Source organism: Scyliorhinus canicula, chromosome 2, assembly GCF_902713615.1.
Source record: "Scyliorhinus canicula chromosome 2, sScyCan1.1, whole genome shotgun sequence".
Taxonomy (NCBI): Eukaryota; Metazoa; Chordata; class Chondrichthyes; order Carcharhiniformes; family Scyliorhinidae; genus Scyliorhinus; species Scyliorhinus canicula.
This window is the reverse complement of record NC_052147.1, coordinates 216,670,880-216,694,865: the sequence shown is the minus strand read 5'-3', so window position 1 is coordinate 216,694,865 and position 23,986 is coordinate 216,670,880.

Genomic DNA, 23,986 nt, shown 5'->3' with positions numbered 1-23,986 from the left:
GAGTGACCTAATTCTGCTTCTATGTCTTATGGTCTTATGATCTTATGGTCTCAGTATCATTTTATCTATGGCATCCTTTATTTCATTGGGCAACCACAGATGAATTTGAAGCTGCTTGCAAATGGGTTTATAGAGAAAAAGTAGAATTTGGCAATTTGCAATTGCCAATAAAGCTGGACAATATTACTCTCTTTCCTAGTTCTATTAAGATTGCTGAAAAGTGAACGAGCAATATACACAAATGATCACTAAATCCACTTGGGCGGCAAGGTAGCACAGTGGTTGGCACTGTTGCTTCACTGTGCCAGGGTCACAGGTTCGATTCCCGCTTGGGTCACTGTCTGTACGGAGTCTACATGTTTTCCCTGTGTCTGCATGGGTTTCCTCCGGGTGCTCCGGTTTCCTCCCACAAGTCCCGAAAGATGTGCTTGTTAACTGAATTGGACATTCTGAATTCTCCCTCTGTGTGCCCAACCAGGTGCTGGAATGTGGCGACGAGAGGATTTTCACAGTAACTTCATTGCAGTGTTAATGTAAGCCTACTTGTGATAATAAAGATCATTATTATACTTGTATAACCAAAAGGATAATAATTTGCTAACTGTAGCCCCGAATTATAGTCAGCAATTATCTTGTTATGCCTCTGCACTACATTTATTTTTGTTGTATTATTGGATTTATCTTTACTTGTGCTGTGGTATTAGTTGCAAACCTTTTAATAACTGTTATGTGCAAGCAATAAGATCAGACACTACATTTGATGGACAGCTCAATGCAGTTGGTTGTGGTGGTTGGAGGTCAATCATCTCAGTTCCAGGACATCGCTGCAAGAGTTCCTCAGGGGAGTGTCCTGGGCCAAACAATCTTCAGCTGATTTATCAATGACCTTCCCTGCACCATAAGGTCTGAAGAGGGGATATTTGCTGATGTCTTATCGATGTTCAGCACCATTGGCAAATCTACATATACTGAAGCAGTGCATGCTCAAATGCATCAAGACCTGGACAATATCCAGACTTATGCTGACAAGTGGCAAGTAACATTCATGCTACACAAGCGGCAGGCAATCACCAACTCTGACAATCACCAAATCATATTCTCTGACAAGAGAGAATCGAACCATCACACTTGATATTCAATGGCATTACCATAGCTGAATGCCCCACTATCAACATTCTGGGGTTACCGTCGACCAGAAAATGAACTGGAGTAGCCGGATAAATACTGTAGCTACAAGAGCCAGTCAGACGCTAAGAATTCTGTGGTGAGGAACTCACCTTCTGCGTACAGCTTCAACATATCTCAAGAAGCTTGACACCATCCAGCTCAAAGCAGCCTAGTTGCATAGCACCTTTCCATGAACATTCACTCCCTCCACCACCCACAAACAGTGGGAGGATGTATTCCATCTACAAGATGCACTGCAGGAACTCTCCAAGGCTCCTTTGGCACCATCTTCAAAACCCGCAAACAATGCCAGTGAGAAGTCAAAAACAGCAGATACCCGTAGACACCACCACCTGGAAGTTCCCCTCCAAACCACTCAGTATCTTAACTTGAAAATGTATCGCCGTTCCCTCACTGTCGCTGGGTGAAAATCCTGGAACTCCCTCCCTGACAGCACTGTCGGTGTACCTATAGCTGAGGGACTCCAACCGTTCACCAGCTTCTGAAGGGCAACTAGGGATGGGCAATAAATGCTGACTGGCCGAGCCTGCAATGCCTTCATCCCATAAATGAATTTTTAAAAAGTCAAAACGTTCCTGTCCTAGAAACAGGATTGTGTTATACCCATTTTTTGGGAAGTCCAATTTATAGAGTCTACTGTCGGAGCCTGAATTGCATCAGAAATAGATTTAAATATGCCAGCAAGCAATCTAACTAAAATTGGTTTGCTCAGAACATAGCTGGTATCGGACCTCTTCAGGATTTTTACACCTGCATGGAATCTAATCAGTCATCCTTAAAGTGACCGTGGAGACTGTTACCAAGTAGGTGTTTTAAAACAAGTACTTATTTCAATGTTGCTTCAGGAATATTCCTTTTTTATTGCTCCTTGATTTAATAACAGTAAATCCCTGCTGGCCATTGTCACTGTCCCACATCCAATCCTGGACCCACCTTCAATTGTCAGATGGTGTCCCATCCATCCTATCTTTTTACCCCTCCATGAATACCGAGGTGTATCTCTGGCCTGAGCAATGCTGCAGCTCATTGGTAATAAACAAAGAGGCTGCTGGACCAATTTTTAATGCTCCTGCTGTCAACCCCTCCAGGCACGTGTGACTGCACTGACTCAGATCACACATCGATTCAGGTGCAATCTAATTGCAAGGCCTCTATTTTTAATAAGGAGAGAATGCAATAAGAGGGGCTGATGTTTTGAGGTTTATAATTGAGAAATGATTGTACCGTAGATTCCAAAAGAGGCTAAAAGATGGTGAAAAAAATGACCAATCGCGAAAAATACATTTTCACACCCTCTGGTTCCAACTAACCATGTTTAGCATTTTGGTCTAAGCTATGCATGTAAAGAAAAAGTATTCTTAGTCAAAATAGACCGCTTTAATGTTTTAAGTTAGCTCAGCCTGCCGCCTATCCTGGTCTCCATGTTGTTACATCTCCTCTTGCTCAAACCCCAGTGGACTATGTGTAAATGACCCACATAAAAGAAAATTCATCATCCTAAATTTAAAACTTCAGCAGCAACTTGTTGAATTCTTTGCGAGACATCTACATACATAACAATTATGAGACATTATAGGGGCAATTTTAATTGGTGGGATGAGAAAAGATGCACAGATAAAATGGAGCAGCTCCATTATCTATATTTTCTTCCTCCTCTGTCAAATGCCTTGGGATGTTTTCTATATTAAAGGCGCTATTCGTGATGTATGCTGTCACAGTAAATGTCAGCAGGCTATTTAATGGCAGTTGACATCACAACGGAACCTTATCTTGTTCTGACAAATGTCCCCAAATGCGCGTTTGCAGCAGGGGTCAATGTTTCATTGTCATAAGCAAGATCCCTAGTTGATTTCACCTCTCCACCAATTTTAGCAACTGGATTACCACCCAGCTTTTATTTTATGACAATGAACATTATTATTTTGTAACTAAGGACCAAGGCTGGGTCTGTGTTAGTCTTTAAGAATATGGAAACAGGGGTTAGCCATTCAGCTCCTTGAGCCCCCTCCACCATTCATTCAGATCATGGCTGATCTGCACCTCACCTCCATTTACCATACCTCCATACAGTTTGGTATCCTTGGAAGATTTCATAGATTTCATCGAATTTACAGTGCAGAAGGAGGCCATTCGGCCCATTGAGTCTCCACCCTATCCCCGTAATCCAGTAACCCACCCAACATTAAGGGCAATTTTGGACACTAAGGGTAATTTAGCACATCTTTGGACTGCGGGAGGAAGCCAGAACATCTGGAGAAAACCCACGCACACACTGGGAGAACGTGCTGACTCCACACAGACAGTGACCTAAGCCGGGAATCGAACCTGGGACCCTGGAGCTATGAAGCAATTGTGCTAACCACTGCGCTACTGTGCTGCCCCTGTCTAACAAAAATCCATCAATCTCAGTCTTTAAAGCTCAAACTGTTCTTGCATCCACAAGATTTTGAGGGAAGAACACTCTGAGGGGAATAATACAGCCCCCCACTGGCATATTTGCAGAGAAGGGGCCACTTTTTCACCATGTTGTGTGAGGAGGTGGATGTGCTTCCTTTGGAAGGTGCCCTGTGCCCATTTTGTGCCACCCTCCCACCCAGGCCTCTAGAATCTGTTCTGACTTCCACCTCAAACTTCCCTCCTCCCTCTCCAGTGGGTTCCTGACCCCTCCCTGACCAAAGCCCTACGCCTACCTGGTAGTCTGGCATCCATGTTTATCTTTCCTGGGACTCCTTCTAGTCCCTGCAATGGTCACTGCTGAATTCTGGTGCCGATGGGACAACTCAGCTGCTTCACTGTTGATCGGGACAGTCATTTTTAAAAGATGGTTGGCTAAGGACTGATTTTTCTACCAGATGGAAAATGAGAAATGCTCACTCCTATACCTCTAACACAATTTGTGTTGAAACATTCTTCCTGATTTCCATTCTAAATGGTCCAGCTCTAAGTTTAAGATGATGAGAAATTAGCCTCTCGGTCTCGACCCAATCGAATTCTTTTAGCATTTTAAAATATTTGGCCTTGAAACTGCCAAACTCGCACTGCCAACCTGGATATGAACCTAATTACATTACCAGCGAAAGGCAAGGAAGTCTCATTCTGAGGTTTTCACGGCGCAAATCCCATAGTGGCCCTTTAACTAGAGTTAACAGCCATGATGGAATTTGTGCCTGTTACCAATGGGGGTGGAAAATTCCGCCCCCCCATTGGCCGTGATTTTCCCACCACGTTGCGCCTGCCGTTATGCTGGGTGTATGGAGGGAGAGGCCAGGAACAGGTTTCTGTATCGAGTGCCGAGCCGAACGCGATGCACCCGATACACAATGCTCGATGTGATCTGGATCAGGCCCTCACTAGCCGTGATCCGGACAATCATATTTTAATGATCCATCAGGCTCATTTAAATGTCCGCAATCTGTTTGAGGCTGCAGTCTCCCGGCTCCCAGTACTCGTCAGCCCACTGAGCAGGTCTCGCGCCGGCACAGATTAGTGCTTGTCTCCGAAATCGGAGACAGATGTGATGCCATGCCAGGTGGTTCTGAGGCTATTGGAACCCCTGGGTGGTCAGGCACAGGGTACATAAGTACAGGAATGCCAGGTTGGTACTGCCAGGGTGCCAGCAGCAGTGCCCGGGTGCTAGGTCGATACTGCCAAGGCACTGGTCCTGAGGGAGACCATGCCCATGAAAGGGGGGGCTGAAGGAGGGGTATGAAGAATGGAGGTTCAAGGGGGGCTATGAAGGGTGAGGGTTGAAGGGAGAACCTGAAAGCGGGGGTTGTGAAAGGGTGGGCCTTAAAGGTGGGGTGGGGCCTCAGTGACCCGATAAAGGAGTGTGATGACTTGGGGAGGGGTGGTGGGCAATTCTACCAGGATGGATGGGTGTGGGGCCGGGTCACCCTCATGCCTGTGTGTTGTGTGGGAGGGGGGGGAACACCTAGACTTTTAGTAATGGAGGGGAGGATGCCTCTCTGCGGTCGAGGGTATGGGGTGTTGCAGGTGGTGTTGCGGTGTCAGTGGTTGGGGGATATGTGGAACACTCATCCTCACTTTTAAAATGGCGCCAAAACTCTGATGGGTCGATCTTGTCGGCAACTTTAGTTCCCCACTGCAGAAAAAAATTCGAAGGACGCGATTCATCCACATTTTGGGCAAGTTTGAAAAGCTGTTTCATGCTGGCTTTTTGGGTGAGTTGCAGACCTGTATTCAGCTACACTTCGAGTGCGATTCAACTAAATGGAACAAAGTAATATAGTGAGAGCATTTAGACTTGGGTTTCCCAGTGCCGAGAAAAACATGGCTATAAAACGCCACTTGCATTAAATAAGGGGTCTCAGCAGGGAACGTTTTCTTCACTGAGGAGCTCCACTCATCGGATCTCCTTAGTACATAGAACATATAACATAGAACATAAAGTGCAGAAGAAGGCCATTCAGCCCATCGAATCTGCACCGACCCACTTAAGCCCTATCCCCGTAATCCAATAACTCCTCCCAACCTTTTTGGACACTAAGGGCAATTTATCATGGCCAATCCACCTAACCTGCACGTCTTTGGACTGTGGGAGGAAACTGGAGCACCCGGAGGAAACCCACACAGACACGGGGAGAACGTGCATACTCTGCACAGACCGTGACCCAGTGGGGAACCTGGGACCCTGACACTGTGAAGCCACAGTGCTAACCACTGCACTACCATGCTGCCTTAGCGAGACATTGGGATGCCAATTTTAAATAGCGTCCCAATCTCCGAGGCTGCCGACGTGACCCCGACACCCCCAGCCCCAACGCACTATGGGAGGGTCCCCAGCCCCTCTCCGCACTACCCACTCCAGCACCCGTGCAGGGCACCCCAGCCGATCATCAGCCCACAAAGAATGCCAGCTTGGTACCTTGGCAGTGCCAACCTGGAACTCTGGCAGTGCCTCTGCCAGGTGGCACTGCCAGGGTGTAAGGCTGGCAGTGGTAGGGTGCCCAGCAGTGCCAAGGTATCACCCGACACAAAGGGCAAACACCTGGTGGCCTCAGATCTCCTGGGAGACCCCCATTTGTGCTGTTCCATCTAGTCCCCATTTGTGGAGACCAGTGCTGAACGACGCTCGCCCAAGATCTCTGAGGCATAGGGGATAGATCGCAACACCTCAGGTTCCTCAGGAATCTGACCATTAAAATGAGTCTCACTCTATAACGCAGATTTGTTGGAAAATGTGGATGGGATTTACATCGCAACGTCTCGTGAGGCGTTGCAAGCCGGGTAGCTGCTGGAAACGGGGTCCCCCGGCTTCTATCATCCACCCTGCGACGTGGCAAGCTGCTTTTCGGGTACAGCGTGGCCGTTGGATCCCGCCCATTGTAATTTTTTGTTGCTTGTGGAGTTTCTCACCTGTCAAGCCCATACTGTGGGAACTAAACTCGCTGGCCAGACAAGCTCCTTTGAGATTAGGGTGCCATTTTGAAAGGGTGACTTGATCTCAAAGTGATCTTGACGGTCCCCACACCCCACCCATGGAGAATGCGACTTCTTGCACAACATGCACGGACGGGATTCTCCTTCAAACGGCGGGATGGCCCGACGGCGGCGCCAAGAGCAGCGCGAACCACTCCGGCGTCGGGCCAACCGGAAGTTGCGGACAACACGGATGCACCTTTGCACCGAGGTCTGTGATATCCCAGACAGGCCCCCACATGGCACCTGTAAGGACACGTGGTGTAAAAGGTTAGGGCAACCGTCACCTTGACAGCCACCATGAGTGGATGTCCTCCCCCATACCCCCACGGTTCCAGATATGCCATGATCTGGCATAGATGTAGCCTACAGATGCCAGCTGTACTTCTGTGGCCCCTGTCCTGCACCTTCCTGTGGGATCTACTGTGGTTGCCTTCCTTGGGAAGGCCATGTGATGCTCCACCAGCAGGGTGATGCCTGGGTATGGGTGGGCGGAGGCGGTGGGGTCACCCATATGGCTGTGTCGCTCTGCGCAACCACAGGACACAGTGGGAGGTCAGTAGGGTGTGCAGCCAACATGCAGCCTAGAACACATTCATGCCACTGTCAAGGGGCCGGAGCATGGCATTCCTTTTGGTGGCCTTCGCTTGCCATGGTTTTTGGCTGACACATGATTCTCTACACAATCGTGATTCCTGATTACATCATACCAGTGACTGCCACTCAAAAATATTTGATTGGCTATAAAAGGATTTTAGACTTTGTGAAAGGTGCTTTATAAATATACGTTTTAGTCATTACATTAGTATGCGGCAGGTAGAGTGACGGTGAAACTGGGGGTCCAGTGCTGATTTTCTAGGGATAGTTAATCACAGAGCAATCAACTAACATTAGGAAATTGGTGACAAAGAAATAACTACAATTACAATATAATTCAGCTCGGGAGCTAATACAAATGAAATGAAAATCGCTTATTGTCACGAGTAGGCTTCAATGAAGTTACTGTGAAAAGCCCCTAGTCACCACATTCTGCACCTGTTCAGGGAGGCTGGTACGGGAATTGAACCGTGCTGCTGGCCTGCCTTGGTCTGCTTTAAAAGCCAACAATTTAGCCTAGTGTGCTAAATCAGCCCCTACCTTACCATTCTGACTTTTCTGGCACCACTCCACAAAATACTATAAATGACATCTGCTCCTTTTATGCTAAATAACATTATCCTCAGAATTTGCCAATGAGACATCCTCAGCTTAGGAAATACAATATAGGTAAATCTGGAATTTACATAACACCAATTTACCGGAAATGCCAGCTTTAGGGACAGGCTTGTGGACATGTAATGGAGGCAGGATGAACATTGGGCATCACTTAGGGTACAGTAATTTACATTCATTTTATGAGTGGATTGCGCTTGTTCATATTCTTTCCACAGTAGATCAATTTTTATTGGTTATAGATCATCTTCAACTTCAGTCGGCACTGCAGTACTTGTGCCAATCTACTTCTTAAAAGGTTTTATTTTCAGCCGATTATGCTGAAGCATTCCCTCATGAAAACAGAATACTGGTTTTAATGAAAATCACTTTGTGATGGAATTAACTCGGCCCCAACTTATTTCGTAAAACGGGATCAATCTGTAGTTTGAATTGATGATCTGAATGTTTCATAGAACATAGAATATAAAACATACAGTGCAGAAGGAGGCCATTCGGCCCATCGAGTCTGCCCACTTGAGCAGACCCACTTAAGCCCTCACTTCCACCCTATCCCCGGAACCCAATAACCCCTCCTAACCTTTTTTTTTGGTCACTAAGGGCAATTTATCATGGCCATTCCACCTAACCTGCATGTCTTTGGACTGTTTTAGAGAAGAATGATACAAGGTATATAAATGCAGTCCGGTCTTAACTCAGGAATTGGATTGTATCTCTTCCCGCAGAAACTGTGAAATAAATGGTGTTTTACACTGTGGATACATACACCAGGTGCTCTGGTTTCCTCCCACAGTCCAAAGATGTGCATATTAGGTAGAATCGCCACGCTAAAATTGTCCCTTTGTGTTCAAAATTGGGTGGGATTGCAGGGATAGACGAGGGAGTGGTCCTGTGTGGGGTAATCTTTCAGAGGGTAGGTGTAGAATCAACGGGTCGAATAGCCACCTTCTACACTGTAAGGATTCTATGGGTTCTATGAATGAAGCTGCCTGAAGGTCGGAAGCAGAGGCATAGCAACTCAATCAAACTGACATGAAAGACCAACTTTCAAAGGATTTGGAACTCAAACTGTAGGTTCCAAACTTGTTTTGAAGTCAGTATTTCATTTCTGAAGCTGTGTCTCTGGCTGTTCAGGTGGACGGGGTGGGGGAGGGAGAGGGTGATCAACACAAAACTCAATTTTCGGCAAGAAATTTCTCCATTCTTTCTTCACTGCTCAGAATTTTGAAATTATGGATTAGCCTTGTGATTCTTCTGTGTGCTGTCTAAGGCTCTTGAATGTTTCTCACCAACCAGAACTGGGCACATTAGTCACAATGCTGTCTGTCCAGCACACTGTGCAAAGAACAAAGAACAAAGAAAAGTACAGCACAGGAACTGGCACTTTGGCCCTCCAAGCCCGTGCCGACCATGCTGCCCGTCTAAACTAAAATCTCTACACTTTCTGGGTCTGTATCCCTCTATTCCCATCTTATTCATGTATTTGTCAAGATGCCCCTTAAATGTCACTATCGTCCCTGCTTCCACCACCTCCTCTGGCAGCGAGTTCCAGGCACCCACTACCCTCTGTGTAAAACACTTGCCTCGTACATCTCCTCTGAACAATACCCCTCGCACATTAAACCTATGCCCCCGAGTAATTGACCACTCTACCCTGGGGAAAAGCCTCTGACTATCCACTCTGTCTATGCCCCTCATAATTTTGTAGACCTCTATCAGGCCGCCCTTCAACCTCCGTTGTTCCAGTGAGTAGAAACCGAGTTTATTCAACTGCTCCTCATAGCTAATGCCCTCCATACCAGGCAACATCCTAGTAAATCTCTTTTGCACCCTCTCTAAAGCCTCCACATCCTTCTGCTAGTGTGGCAACCAGAATTGAACACTATACTCCAAGTGTGGCCTAACTAAGATTCTATACAGCTGCAACATGACTTGCCAATTCTTACACTCAATGCCCCGGCCAATGAAGGCAAGCATGCCGTATGCCTTCTTGACTACCTTCTCCACCTGTGTTGCCCCTTTCAGTGACCTGTGGACCTGTACACCTAGATCTCTCTGACTTTCAATACTCTTGAGGGTTCTACCATTCACTGTATATTCCCTACCTGCATTGACCTTCCAAAATACATTACCTCACATTTGTCCGGATTAAACTCCATCTGCCATCTCTCCGCCTAAGTCTCCAAACGATCTAAATCCTGCTGTATCCTTTGACAGTTCCCACTGCTATCTGCAATTCCACCTACCTTTGTGTCGTCTGCAAACTTACTAATCTGACCAGTCACAATTTCCTCCAAATCATTTATATATAACTACGAACAGCAAAGGTCCCAGCACTGATCCCTGCGGAACACCACTAGTCACAGCCCTCCAATTGGAAAAGCACCCTTCCATTGCTACTCTCTGCCTTCTATGACCTAGCCAGTTCTGTATCCACCATGCCAGCTCACCCCTGATCCCATGTGACTTAACTTTTAGTACAAGTCTACCATGGGGGACCTTGTCAAAGGCCTTACTGAAGTCCATATAGAGAACATCCACTGCCCTATCTGCATCAATCATCTTTGTGACCTCTTCAAAAAACTCTATCAATTCAGTGAGACACGGCCTCCCCTTCACAAAACCATGCTGCCTCTCATTAATACATCCATTTGCTTCCAAATGGGAGTAGATCCTGTCTCGAAGAATTCTTTCCAGTAATTTCCCTACCACTGATGTAAGGCTCACCGGCCTGTAGTTCCCTGGATTATCATTGCTACCCTTCTTAAACAAAGGAACAACATTGGCTATTCTCCAGTACTCGGGACATCACCTGAAGACAGTGAGGATCCAAAGATTTCTGCCAAGGCCTCAGCAATTTCCGCTTTAGCCTCCTTCAGTATTCTGAGGTAGATCCCATCCGGCCCTGCGGACTTATCGACCTTAATATTTTTCAAAACGCCCAATACCTCATCTTTTTGGATCTCAATGTGACCCAGGCTATCTACACACCCTTCTCCAGACTCAACATCCACCAATTCCTTCTCTTTGGTGAATACTGATGCAAAGTATTAATTTAGTAGCTCGCCCATTTCCTCTGGCTCCACACATAGATTACCTTGCCTATCCTTCAGTGGGCCAACCCTTTCCCTGGCTACCCTCTTGCTTTTTGTGTGTAAAAAGCCTTGGGATTTACCTTAACCCTATTTGCCAATGACTTTTCGTGACATCGTCTAACCCTCCTGACCCCTTGCTTAAGTTCCTTCCTACTTTCCTTATATTCCACACAGGTTTCGTCTGTTCCCAGCCTTCTAGGTCTGACAAATGCCTCCTTTTAATTTTTGACGAGGCCTAAATATCTCTCGTCATCCAAGGTTCCCGAAATTTGCCGTATTTATCCTTCTTCCGCACAGGAACATGCCGGTCCTGAATTCCTTTCAACTGACACTTGAAAGCCTCCCACATGTCAGATGTTGATTTGCCCTCAAACATCCTCCCCCAATCTAGGTTCTTCAGTTCCCGCCTAATATTGTTATAATTAGCCTTTACCCAATTTAGCACATTCACCCTAGGACCACTCTTATCCTTGTCCACCAGCACTTTAAAACTTACTGAATTGTGGTCGCTGTTCCCGAAATGCTCCCCTACTGAAACTTCTACCACCTGGCCGGGCTCATTCCCCAATACCAGGTCCAGTACAGCCCCTTCCCTAATTGGACTGTCTACATATTGTTTTAAGAAGCACTCCTGGATGCTCCTTACAAACTCTGCCCCGTCCAGGCCCCTGGCACTAAGTGAGCCCCAGTCAATATTGGGGAAGTTGAAGTCTCCCATCACAACAACCCTATTGTTTTTACTCGTTTCCAAAATCTGTCTACCTATCTGCTCCTCTATCACCCGCTGGCTGTTGGGAGGCCCGTAGTAAACCCCCAACATTGTGACTGCATCCTTCTTATTCCTGATCTCGACCCATATAGCCTCGCTGCCCTCTGAGGTTTCCTCCCGTAGTACAGCTGTGATATTCTCCCTCACCAGTAGCACAACTCCACCACCCATTTTACATACCCTTCTATCCCGCCTGAAACATCTAAATCCTGGAACGTTTAGCTGCCAATCCTGTCCTTCCCTCAACCAGGTCTCTGTAATGGCAACAACATTATAGTTCCAAGTTTGATCATAAGTTTCACCGAACTGTGCAGATACAGTGGGAGCATGTGGGTTCATGATTCCAAATAAACAGATTGAATTAGGATGTTCTGGAAAGTTGTCATTAATCACGATATCGAAAGGGGTATTCATCTTGTTCATTCATTTCCACCTAATTGCGCAAATAGCATTGTACAGATCTCAGGCAGGGAGATTCACTGCACTGCAGTTGAGGCATTCATAGTGGTACGTTATACTTTGTGTCACATTCCAGTTTATCAATACTTACTTCAACATTAGTCACACAAAATGTGCCACTGAGTTAATTTTATTGATTTAAAAATATGAAGATTTTAAGTTGTCCTTAAGTCGGATATGACAAGAACTCATCCTATCAGTTGCACAATTTTATTCCTAAACAATAAAATCAAATTAGCAGTGCTCCATGGGAAGCCCGGAATATTTTCCTTTTAAAATTTCTTGGAACTCGGTATTAGGTAAAGAATATCGAGCAGGTGCAAATAAAAGATTTCTGATTTGTTATCATTCGTTCTGTGGTACTGCCAAAACTAATTTCACCCCAGATAGGCTGCAGCTTTCTTCTTTATTATGGTTTGTAATAGAGCTAGTCTACGAAAACACATGTTTTCCAATATATAAAGAAAAACTGCACCATAAATAAAGTGAATATTTAATTTGTGTCGAGCTTAAAATAGTTTAGAATTTCTATTTTTCAAGTAGTTTTATTTTAATTTTATACAATGTGTATAAATTTCCCGAGGTGATGTGTGGACTGTTGAGTAAATCGCGAAATCAGCGTACTGCACTTTGGAACTTTTATTACTATTTGGAGACCATGCTTCCAGAAAAATGGAATTTCAGATATTGAAATAATAAATCCACAAGGGATAATAAGATAATCAGTGACATTGGAACACAGCAGCTACCTTTTTTTTTTACTTTGTTTTATTAGAGATTTCAGTTTTGAAAAGACAAGAAAACCAAAGTGATATACTACATGATGTATAGTGATTCCCAAAAGGAGTGTTATAGAGAAGTGGACATTTTTTGAACCTGAGCTTCTCAACCAGAATGGGAAATATATATCCTACACTGCTGATAATGAAGCCACATCATTTCTAATGAAATGTCTGAAACTTTCTCTCTTGATATCAAATGCCTATATATAATCCAAACGTAAAGTTTGTGATCTCATTTATTTAAACACGTCAACCGAATTGACATGTGAGCTTAGAGGCAAAACAATGGACACTTGCGTCAATTGCTATTCTCTCCTTAGAATGACCACTGTGACAGTAATAGGAAGGACTACCCTGCTGGGCTGAACTAGAGCAGAATAAAGCCCAATTCAGTCACGTCCCATGGCAGGCTGAATGTTACTGTGTGCCAGAACTGTGTTAACTCATGTGGACTGTACAAAGACAAGGGGCTCGGCATTTTAACGAGGGACGGATGCTTTTTGGGCCTCATGTCAGCTAAGAAGCTCTGGTGTGACAAAAGTAGGGAGACAGGATGAGCTTATGTATTGCAACTGAAAAGATCAATAATATGGTGCTTTTTTGCCTTATTTTAAACATATTTAGGTATCTTTCAAAACACACCAGTATGTAAAGCAGAAGATGTCCTACAAAAGGAGAGTACTTGCAGGCAAGGAGATGGGTTGAAGTGTGTATACTTTAATGCAAGAAGCATCAGGAATAAGGTGGGTGAACTTAATGCATGGACGGTACTTGGACTACGAGTGTGGTGGCCATCACGGAAACTTGGATAGAAGAGGGGCAGAAATGGTTGTGGAGGTCCCTGGTTATAGAGTTTCAACAAGATTAGGGAGGATGGTAAAGAGGTGGGGGGGGGTTGACATTGTTAATTAGAGATAGTATAACAGCTGCAGAAAGGCAGTTCGAGGGGGATCTGCCTACTGAGGTAATATGGGTTGAAGTTAGAAATAGGAAAGGAGCAGTCACCTTGTTGGGAGTGTTCTATAGGCCCCCCAATAGCAGCAGAGATGTGGAGGAACAGATTGGGAAACAGATTCTGGAAAGGTGCAGAAGTCACAGGGTAGTAGTCATGGGCGACTTCAACTTCCCAAACATTGAGTGGAAACTCTTTAGATCAAATAGTTTGGATGGGGTAGTGTTTGTGCAGTGTGTCCAGGAAGCTTTTCTAACACAGTATGTAGATTGTCCGACCCGGAGGGGAGGCCATATTGGATTTAGTACTTGGTAATGAACCAGGGCAGGTGATAGATTTGTTAGTGGGGAGCATTTTGGAGGTAGTGACCACAATTCTGTGACTTTCAACTTTAGTAATGGAGAGGGATAGGTGCGAGCAACAGGGCAAGGTTTATATTGGGGGAAGGGTACATACAATGCTGTCAGACAAGAATTGAAGTGCAGAAGTTGGGAACATAGGCTGTCAGGGAAGGACACAGTGAAAATGTGGACTTGTTCAAGGATCAGGTACTGCGTGTCTTTGATATGTATGTCCCTGTCAGGCAGGGAAGAGATGGTCGAGTGAGGGAACCATGGTTGACGAGAGGTTGAATGTCTTGTTAAGAGGAAGAAGGAGACTTATTGTAAGGCTGAAGAAACAAGGTTCAACAGGGCGCTGGAGGGATACAAGATAGCCAGGAGGGAACTGAAGAAAGGGATTAGGAGAGCTAAGAGAGGGCATGAAAAATCTTTGGCGGGTAGGATCAAGGAAAACCCCAAGGCCTTTTACACATACGTGAGAAATATGAGAATGACTAGAGTGAGAGTAGGTCCGATTAAGGACAGTAGCGGGAGATGTGTATTGAGTCTGAAGAGATAGGAGAGGTCTTGAACAAGTATTTTTCTTCAGTATTTACAAATGAGAGGGGCCATATTGTTGGAGAGGACAGCGTGAAGCAGACTGATAAGCTTGAGGAGATACTTGTCAGGAAGGAAGATGTGTTGCGCGTTTTGAAAAACTTGAGGATAGACAAGTCCCCCGGGCCTGACGGGATATATCCAAGGATTCTATGGGAAGCAAGAAATGAAATTGCAGAGCCGTTGGCAATGATCTTTTCGTCCTCGCTGTCAACAGGGGTGGTACCAGAGGATTGGAGAGTGGCGAATGTCGTGCCCCTGTTCAAAAAAGGGAATAGGGATAACCCTGGGAATTACAGGCCAGTTAGTCTTACTTCGGTGGTAGGCAAAGTAATGGAAAGGGTACTGAGGGATAGGATTTCTGAGCATCTGGAAAGGCATTGCTTGATTAGGGATAGTCAGCACGGATTTGTGAGGGGTAGGTCTTGCCTTACAAGTCTTATTGAATTCTTTGAGGAGGTGACCAAGCATGTGGATGAAGGTAAAGCAGTGGATGTAGTGTACATGGATTTTAGTAAGGCATTTGATAAGGTTCCCCATGGTAGGCTTATGCAGAAAGTAAGGAGGCATGGGATAGTGGGAAATTTGGCCAGTTGGATAACAAACTGGCTAACCGATAGAAGACAGAGAGTGGTGGTGGATGGCAAATATTCAGCCTGGAGCCCAGTTATCAGTGGCGTACCGCAGGGATCAGTTCTGGGTCCTCTGCTGTTTGTGATTTTCATTAACGACTTGGATGAGGGAGTTGAAGGGTGGGTCAGTAAATTTGCAGATGATACGAAGATTGGTGGAGTTGTGGATAGTGAGGAGGGCTGTTGTCGGCTTCAAAGAGACATAGATAGAATGCAGAGCTGGGCTGAGAAGTGGCAGATGGAGTTTAACCCTGACGAATGTGAGGTTGTCCATTTTGGAAGGACAAATCTGAATGCGGAATACAGGGTTAATGGTAGGGTTCTTGGCAATGTGGAGGAGCAGAGAGATCTTGGGGTCTATGTTCATTGTTCTTTGAAAGTTGCCACTCAAGTGGATAGAGCTGTGAAGAAGGCCTATGGTGTGCTAGCGTTCATTAGCAGAGGGATTGAATTTAAGAGCCGTGAGGTGATGATGCAGCTGTACAAAACCTTGGTCAGGCCACATTTGGAGTACTGTGTGCAGTTCTGGTCACCTCATTTTAGGAAGGATGTGGAAGCTTTGGAAAAGGTGCAGAGGAGATTTACCAGGATGTTGCCTGGAATGGAGAGTAGGTCATACGAGGAAAGATTGAGGGTGCTGGGCCTTTTCTCATTGGAACGGAGAAGGATGAGGGGCGACTTGATAGAGGTTTATAAGATGATCAGGGGAATAGATAGAGTAGATAGTCAGAGACTTTTTCCCCGGGTGGAACACACCATTACAAGGGGACATAAATTTAAGATAAATGGTGGAAGATATAGAGGGGATGTCAGAGGTAGGTTCTTTACCCAGAGAGTAGTGGGGGCATGGAATGCACTGCCTGTGGTAGTAGTTGAGTCGGAAAATTTATGGACCTTCAAACGGCTATTGGATAGGTACTTGGATTAGGGTAGAATAAGGGAGTGTAGGTTAACTTCTTAAGGGCAGCACGGTAGCATTGTGGATAGCACAATTGCTTCACAGCTCCAGGGTCCCAAGTTCGATTTCGACTTGGGTCACTGTCTGTGTGGAGTCTGCACATCCTCCCCGTGACTGCGTGGGTTTCCTCCGGGTACTCCGGTTTCCTCCCACAGTCCAAAGATGTGCAGGTTGGGTGGATTGGCCATGACAAATTGTCCAAAATTCTATGATTAACCTAGGACAAAAGTTCGGCGCAACATCGTGGGCCGAAGGGCCTGTTCTGTGCTGTATTTCTCTATCTATAAATGCAAGTTGATGCTCGTATTTAATTAATATATCACAGCTGTCTGCCAAGAACAGAGAATCCATGGAGAAAATTTGACTTTATCGGTTAATCAACTGTCTGTCTTGCTTTTTGCTTTCATCTATTTTGATTTCAGAATTACACACATATCACACACATGTATAAAATAGACTGAGCAAAATGAAGCAGAATGAAACAAAGAGTTCGAAGTTTCATTTATCTAAAACATAAAATAATGGAAGGGTAAAATAATGTTCCGATTTAAACTTTTGCAAAAAAGTCTTTGCCATGAGAATTTAAAAAAAATAATATTCATCCCATATTTAACGCTATTCATATTTCCAGGGTCCCGGGTTCAATTCTCGGCTTGGGTCACTGTCTGTGCGGTGTCTGCACCTGTTCCTCATGTCTGGGTGGGTTTTCTCCGGGCGTCCTGAAAAATAGGCTTGATAGTTGAATTGGACATTCTGAATTCTTCCTTAGTGTAACTGAACAGGCGCCGGAGTGTGGCGACTAAGGGATTTTCACAGTAACTTCATTGCAGTCGACTTGTGAAAATAATAAAGATTATTATTACTATTATTATTACTATTACTATTCTCATTATTTTTCTCCAATCATGTAACTAATAAACAGACATAGGGCACTCTTATTTTGTAGTTAAATGAGAAAAAGTGGTCTATGTAAAATATTTCACTGAGTGTTCGGTAATTTCGGTAATATTCATGGCGTGTGTATGTATGTATGAATTGGGGCAGCATGGTAGCACTGTGCCTTCTCAGTGCCTGGGTCCCAGGTTCAATTCCCCGCTGGGTCACTGTCTGTGCAGAGTCTGCACGTTCTCCCCGTGTCTGCATGGGTTTCCTCCGGGTGCTCCGGTTTCCTCCCGCTGTCCAAAGACGTTCAGGTTAGGTGGATTGGCCATGATAAATTGCCCTTTGTGTCCAAAAAGGTTAGGAGGGGTTATTGGCTTACGGGATAGGGTGGAAGTGTGGGCTTAAATGGGTCGGCGCAGACTCAATGGGCTGAATGGCCTCCTTCTGCATTATATGTTCTATGTCTATGTCGCTGTTATGCATGTGGCTGAATTCTTAAAAAACAATCTTTCAAAATTGGAAGCATCTTCCCAAGAGTTCCTGGGGAAGATTTTCTTCCAGCTCATCGGTGATAATTTGCAGGATGCAATTTGCATGAGAAGCATGCCTATGTCCTTGATCTTAGCCAATTTGATATGGTCAGGATCCTAATATCAATGTTTATCAGCAGAGTGTCTCTCATTATTGGATTGGATGCTTGAGGAGGAGGACAAAACTGACTGCAGTATTTATTGTGGCATAATGTACGACCAGTTCAGCAGAAGGCCCAAAAAACTTAACATTTAAGAAACAAGTGCTCTTTTGCTGAGTGTCCTGTGTGCCATTCCAATCTGACCAACCATATCTAGGCCAGTCTGATAGAGGTCTGATGACATTCTGACATAAGGTTGCCAACACTGCAGGAATTGCCCGGAGTCTCCAAGAATTGAATATCAATGTCCAGGACACACTTCTGTGAAACAATGGGGAACAAAAACCGAGGGAAGTTAAAAAAGATTGCTTCTTTGTCATTTTTAAAAAACATTTCTCTTAACCAGATGATGCAAAACAGAAATAAGTACTGGTTGTGCATTCCCTACTCCTTCAGTTAGTGACTTGATCATGAAGTGCCCTTAAAAACAAAACCGTTTTTATTTTCATGTTTGTCTCACTTTCTACCTGGCTGTTTATAGTTTATTTTAATCAAAAATAATGAAATGTCGCTCATAAATTGGATGTAATTAGTCTGGGTAACTGTTGGGTTATTACACCCAAGTGCTTAAGGATTTAATTATTTTTCACTGGAATAGGCAATTTGTCGTGTCAGGCTGCATTTACACTGCAGCTACTGGCCTGGGACCCATATCTGCAGTTCAGGTTCCAGCCAGACAGAATCTTGTTTACATTGCTTGACATCTGCAACATTAATCAGTCTGCAGTGCATCATGCAGAAAACGGCTGTTTGGTAAAGCAAACAAATGTACCATTCTCCTATTGGATACCAAGGGGCAACGAACGTGTGTCTGAGGTTTCTATAATTGAATTTCCTTAAACCTGGGGTGTTATTAATGACACTGGTATATTCCTATATCTGTAGTGAAATGTATCAGCAGTGAAATGCTTCCCTCCTTTTATTGTTCAGCTTATGTGTGATTTTCGGAACCTGATTTTGCAGATCTGTTCCCATTCCCCTGGCTGCTGCCTTCATAATATCCCAGTCCACCATTATTTGTTGATAGCTTCAAGTCAAGGTTTGAATCCTAGCAGAACAAGAATATTCATTGCTGCCTTGGATTATGACATCTCTATGCATTCCCGTAGGCAAGCCTAGCACAGATATAAGACACATGCTCTCATCAGATGCCATATTGAGATACTTTAGGCATCCTGAATTAATGTTTCCAGTGTTTTATCAGATTGGAAGCATTCTGCAGCATATATTGTGATGATCCTTACTCTTTGGGGAAAAGCCTGTTTTTTCTTTTTGTGCAATGTTCCCTATAATACCAAAGTGAAACTGGGATGTATTCTGAGAGGGGGCAATTAGTTTCCAGGTTATGGCATCGAGGTTCCAAGCAATACCCATGTACCTGAGATTGCTACAATGATAATAATAATCTTTATTGTCACAAGCAGGCTTACATTTACACTTCAATGAAGATATTGTGAAAATCCCCTAGTCGCCACATTCCGGCACCTGTTCGGGAACACAGAGGGAGAATACAGAATGTCCAATTCATCTAACAGCATTTCTTTTGGGACTTGTGGGAGGAAACCGGAGCACCTGGAGGAAACCCACGCAGACACAGAGAGAACGTGCAGAACGTACAGACAGTGACCGAAGGGGATTAGGTATTATGGGGAGAAGGCAGGAGAATGGGGATGAGAAAATATCAGCTAGGATTGAAAGGCGGAGCAGACTCAATGGGTGAGTGGCGTAATTCTGCTCCTATTTCTTATGACCTTTTAAGCCGGGAATTGAACCTGGGACCCTGGAGCTGTGAAACAACAGTGCTAACCACTGTGCCTCCGTGCTGCCCTGTGGGGTGAATGTTGAAGCAAAAAGTAAAGAGACAGGTAATTGGATATCGAATTACACTTGTCTCTTGCTGCAGTCGTTTCAGTTGCAGGACAGAAGATAGAGTTCAGATAAGAACTTCGTCAGAACACAGAATCTGTCTGGGGGGGCCAAACAGAGCGCTCTGCAAATAGACTAGTTTTTTCTTTCACGTAAGAGGAAAATACAACTCCAGACATGCATTGTGAGGCAATGAGTGATCAAACTCTGTGTTATCAGAAAACTGGACGATGAAACGGGTGTGTTGGTTGATTAGTTAAATAGAAACTGTGAATAGCTTTGCAATCAGGGTTATTGTGACCAAATTGAGACAGGGTCATAGATTTGAACCTCGTAGGTGGTAACTGTGTGCAGGTACTTTGGATGGAATACAGTTGTCTAGTGAATGCGACTGATGGCCAAATATTTAAAGTGAAATCTATTTCTTTATTTGAAACATTATTCACCTGTTAATTAGTGTTTGGCGTATGTTGATTTTAGTTGGTTTGTTACAGTAAAAGTTTTAAAAAGTGAAATCATGCCCATTACTTTTCCTTTCATTGGTTTCTTTAGGATTCATTGCTTTTAAAATTGTCCGTCTCCATAGCAATCATAACACACTGGGTGCTTGTCTGTGATCTCAATATCGTGAAATAGGAAAAGAGGTACATTGCTTTTTTCCATAATTTAAACAAAGAAAATTTCATGTTTACTTTTGTTGTATTCAATGAAAAAAGCTGTCAGTCTCCACAGGGATCATAACATTATACAGTTTGCCACATAATTAAATCTGCTGGCTTCTTCATAATATCGCAATTTAAAAAGATATCCACGTGGGGTAGCTTAAGATAGACTTCTAAACAATGAAGACAGAGAAACAGGACCTAAGATGGCTGCCACAAGTCACCTGAGATCTGGAATTACAAGTTGACCAGTTTTCTGGAAGGTTCCAATATGAAATATAATTAAGATGTGCCCTGACATCGTTCTATGAATTTTCATACCTGCTGGTATCAAGAAATTCTTTAGCAGAATTACTTAAACTTTATTGGACTTTACATTTACAAAGCTAACTCTCAAGCAGTCACAGAAGGTCTACTAGGACAATAGTTAACGGGAAAGGTATCCTTGCTGTCTCATCATAATTAATAATGATCATTCATGAGTTAATGGCTGGGATATTACAAAATCTATTCACCTCAGTCATGAAACAGAGCCATGAGCTAAGCAAACACCTTAGAATCATAGATTCTCTCCAGTGCCAAAGTGATAGACAGATTGGGTAAAAACAGCCGTAATAATTGACCAGCCCTAAAAAGGGCTTCAATTCCGACATATTCCTTGGTTCAAGTACCCATTTTATTGCTTTTATCTTATCTTCGAATGGTTGCAATCCCTTCGCATCAACTCTGAAACCTAAATACGTGACCTCATCAGTCTGAAACATGCACTTCTCTCACTTTAACGGAATCCCGGCTTCTTTAAAACACTTGATGACTTCTTCTAAATTTTCTCTGTGCTCCTCTGGTGTTGCCCCCATCATTAGTACATGATCCAGATACATGACAACATTTGGAATTCCCTGCAAATGGATCTCCATTGTGCGCTGAAATATACCTCAGTATCGAAGGACAGTCTTATATATTGGAACAACCTATGTGGGTATTTATGGTAATGAACTTTCTGGACTTATCTTCCAGCTCAAGCATGGCTTAAATCCAATTTGGTGTGTTTGAGGTGTCTCCCAACTTGGCATATAAATCTTCTATCCTGGAAGGATAGGATATTTGTGCACTTTAGCAGCCCTGTTCACTTCCATCTTATAATCACCACAGATTCAGACTGTGCTGTCTAGCTTCAACACTGGGGTGATCGGTGCTGCCCATTCTGAAAACTGTACTGGAAACTGGAATAATTACCCCCAGGGCTTCTAGATACTTCAATTTGACTGCCACTTGTTTCATAGAACATATGGCACCGGTCTAGTGAAAAATAATTTTGCCGTTGTTTTTGACTCTACATAGATCTTTGCTTTCACTCCTTTGGTGCATTCTAACTCTGTCTGGAAGATCTTGTGGCATTTCCGTAGAAGTTCATGGAAAACTCTGGCAGTGAAGCTGAATATTTCTAACCAATTCGATTTGATTATCTCAGCCAATCCCACCACATGAGGTTTGGCATTTGTCCCTTCACTACAATTGAAGGCAGCTGGGCTCACTGCTGTTGGCACAATACTGGTATGGGTGCCGCCCACAATGTCTTCAGTGACTCCCCAGTATAGGTGGCTAAGGTGGCCAAAACTACTGCTGAGATCCACAGGCTGCAGCCCTCGCTGCAGATATCCACATTTACTCACCCACTACTGTGGCAACCGCCCGTTTATCGACCTGCATTTTAAGCAGACGGTCATTGATCAATGGGGGGTGTTTTACTTAATCTCACCATATTAAGTTTGTATACTTCTGATTTTTCTTCAGCGTCTTCCTCAAGCTTTTTCACTGGAGTCGCTCACATTTGTTTTTGGGAACTTAGAGTAGACTGTCTGACTCTGCATCTGATTTGTTTATGACCTTATTACATTTGAAAATATTAATTCTTTATACCTGCATTGTTCTCCCCACAATGGTAACAAGCCTCTAACCCTTGTGACTGCCAATCACTTTTCTTCTTTTTTGGTTCCGCTGTTCCCTTGCTTCAGGAAGCTCCAGCAGCCTTTGCTTCCTGCCGTAATTAGTTCACCTCGCTCTGCACACTTTGTAATTCAAAAACACTTTGTTAAACACTTTCAATCACTTGAGCCAACTCAATTGCTTTGTCCAAGGATATCTTGGTTTCTGCAGTTCTGAATATTTTAGTTGTTGATCCCACGGGCCAACCGGTTACGCAGCATGTCACTGAGAGAAGTACCAAATTCACAATGTTCCAACATTTAGCGAAGTCTGGCTAGAAATGTAGATGCTGTTTTTCCAGGACCTCCAACGGCTGTATGAAATTTATAGTGCTGAATAATAATGGAGGGTCGGGGGTTGTAATGGTCCCTCACTAGTTGCACCTATTGATCAAAGGACTAAGAGTCAAGAGCCTCCGGAGATGTTAAGCTTCGCATGAGGTTTTATATTTGTGGGCTGTAAACTGTAAGTAATATAACTTTTTACTTGTCTTCTGCTGGGATTTCATTGGCAGCGAAAATGTTTCAAAGCCTTTTAACATGTTGGCCCCAACTTTCAACCTCTGGATAAAATTGATCAATTTTTCCAAATAGTGGCACATATACTTGACTAATGATGACCTTTTACCTTTTACCTTTCCGTCACCAATATCACAAAGGTGATTTATTTAACTAAGAAGAACTTCATATACAGAACAGTACAACTATTACCCAGGTCTGCTTCCCTCGACTCCCAAGCTAACTCTGACCAAAACCCAAAACCCATGCCCAAACATCTGATAGGCTAATGTTCACACGCTCTATCCCCATAGGCTCCAGACCTGTCACATGTCCTGCAAAGGATCGCCCCTTAAAGGGGCCACAATACCACATTTTCCAACATGTCTTTAAACTCGCACGATCAATCCTCAACCTTTTTTCATAATTCTCTTAATTGAATGAACATCATCCCACAGCAAATGGTTACCTATATAGCATTCTGTAGGCACATTGTTCCTGATTTTTTCTTCCATAGGAGTTCCTTTAAAATACTCAATAAATACATAGCCATACCTATCTCTTCTACCAGCGCAAGTGTTTCCACAGTTAATGTGCTTTTAGCTACTTCCTTTATTATCTTTGATTCCCAGGTAAATGAACACTATTTATCATTTCTTCCTACTAAAAATACAATTAATCCTGCTGTACCCTAATACTTATTGGGAAGGTTAGTATGTGAGGCAGTGTTCAAAATAACTAATGCCATCCTTTCTGGCTCACCCAGGTCCGGAAAACTGAGTGCAGGTTCTTCTGAACTTAATTTCTTCTGCATCTTATTTGCTCTTACACTTCCCCCACAGTAGCATAATTCAGCATGGTGCTCAATGCTAATACATCATAGCATGCATCTATTCTAGTTTATGTGCATAACCAGTTTAATTGTTATTAAGCTTCGTATTTGATTTGTTTCTTCCTTGGTTGTAGTTTCTTCCTTTT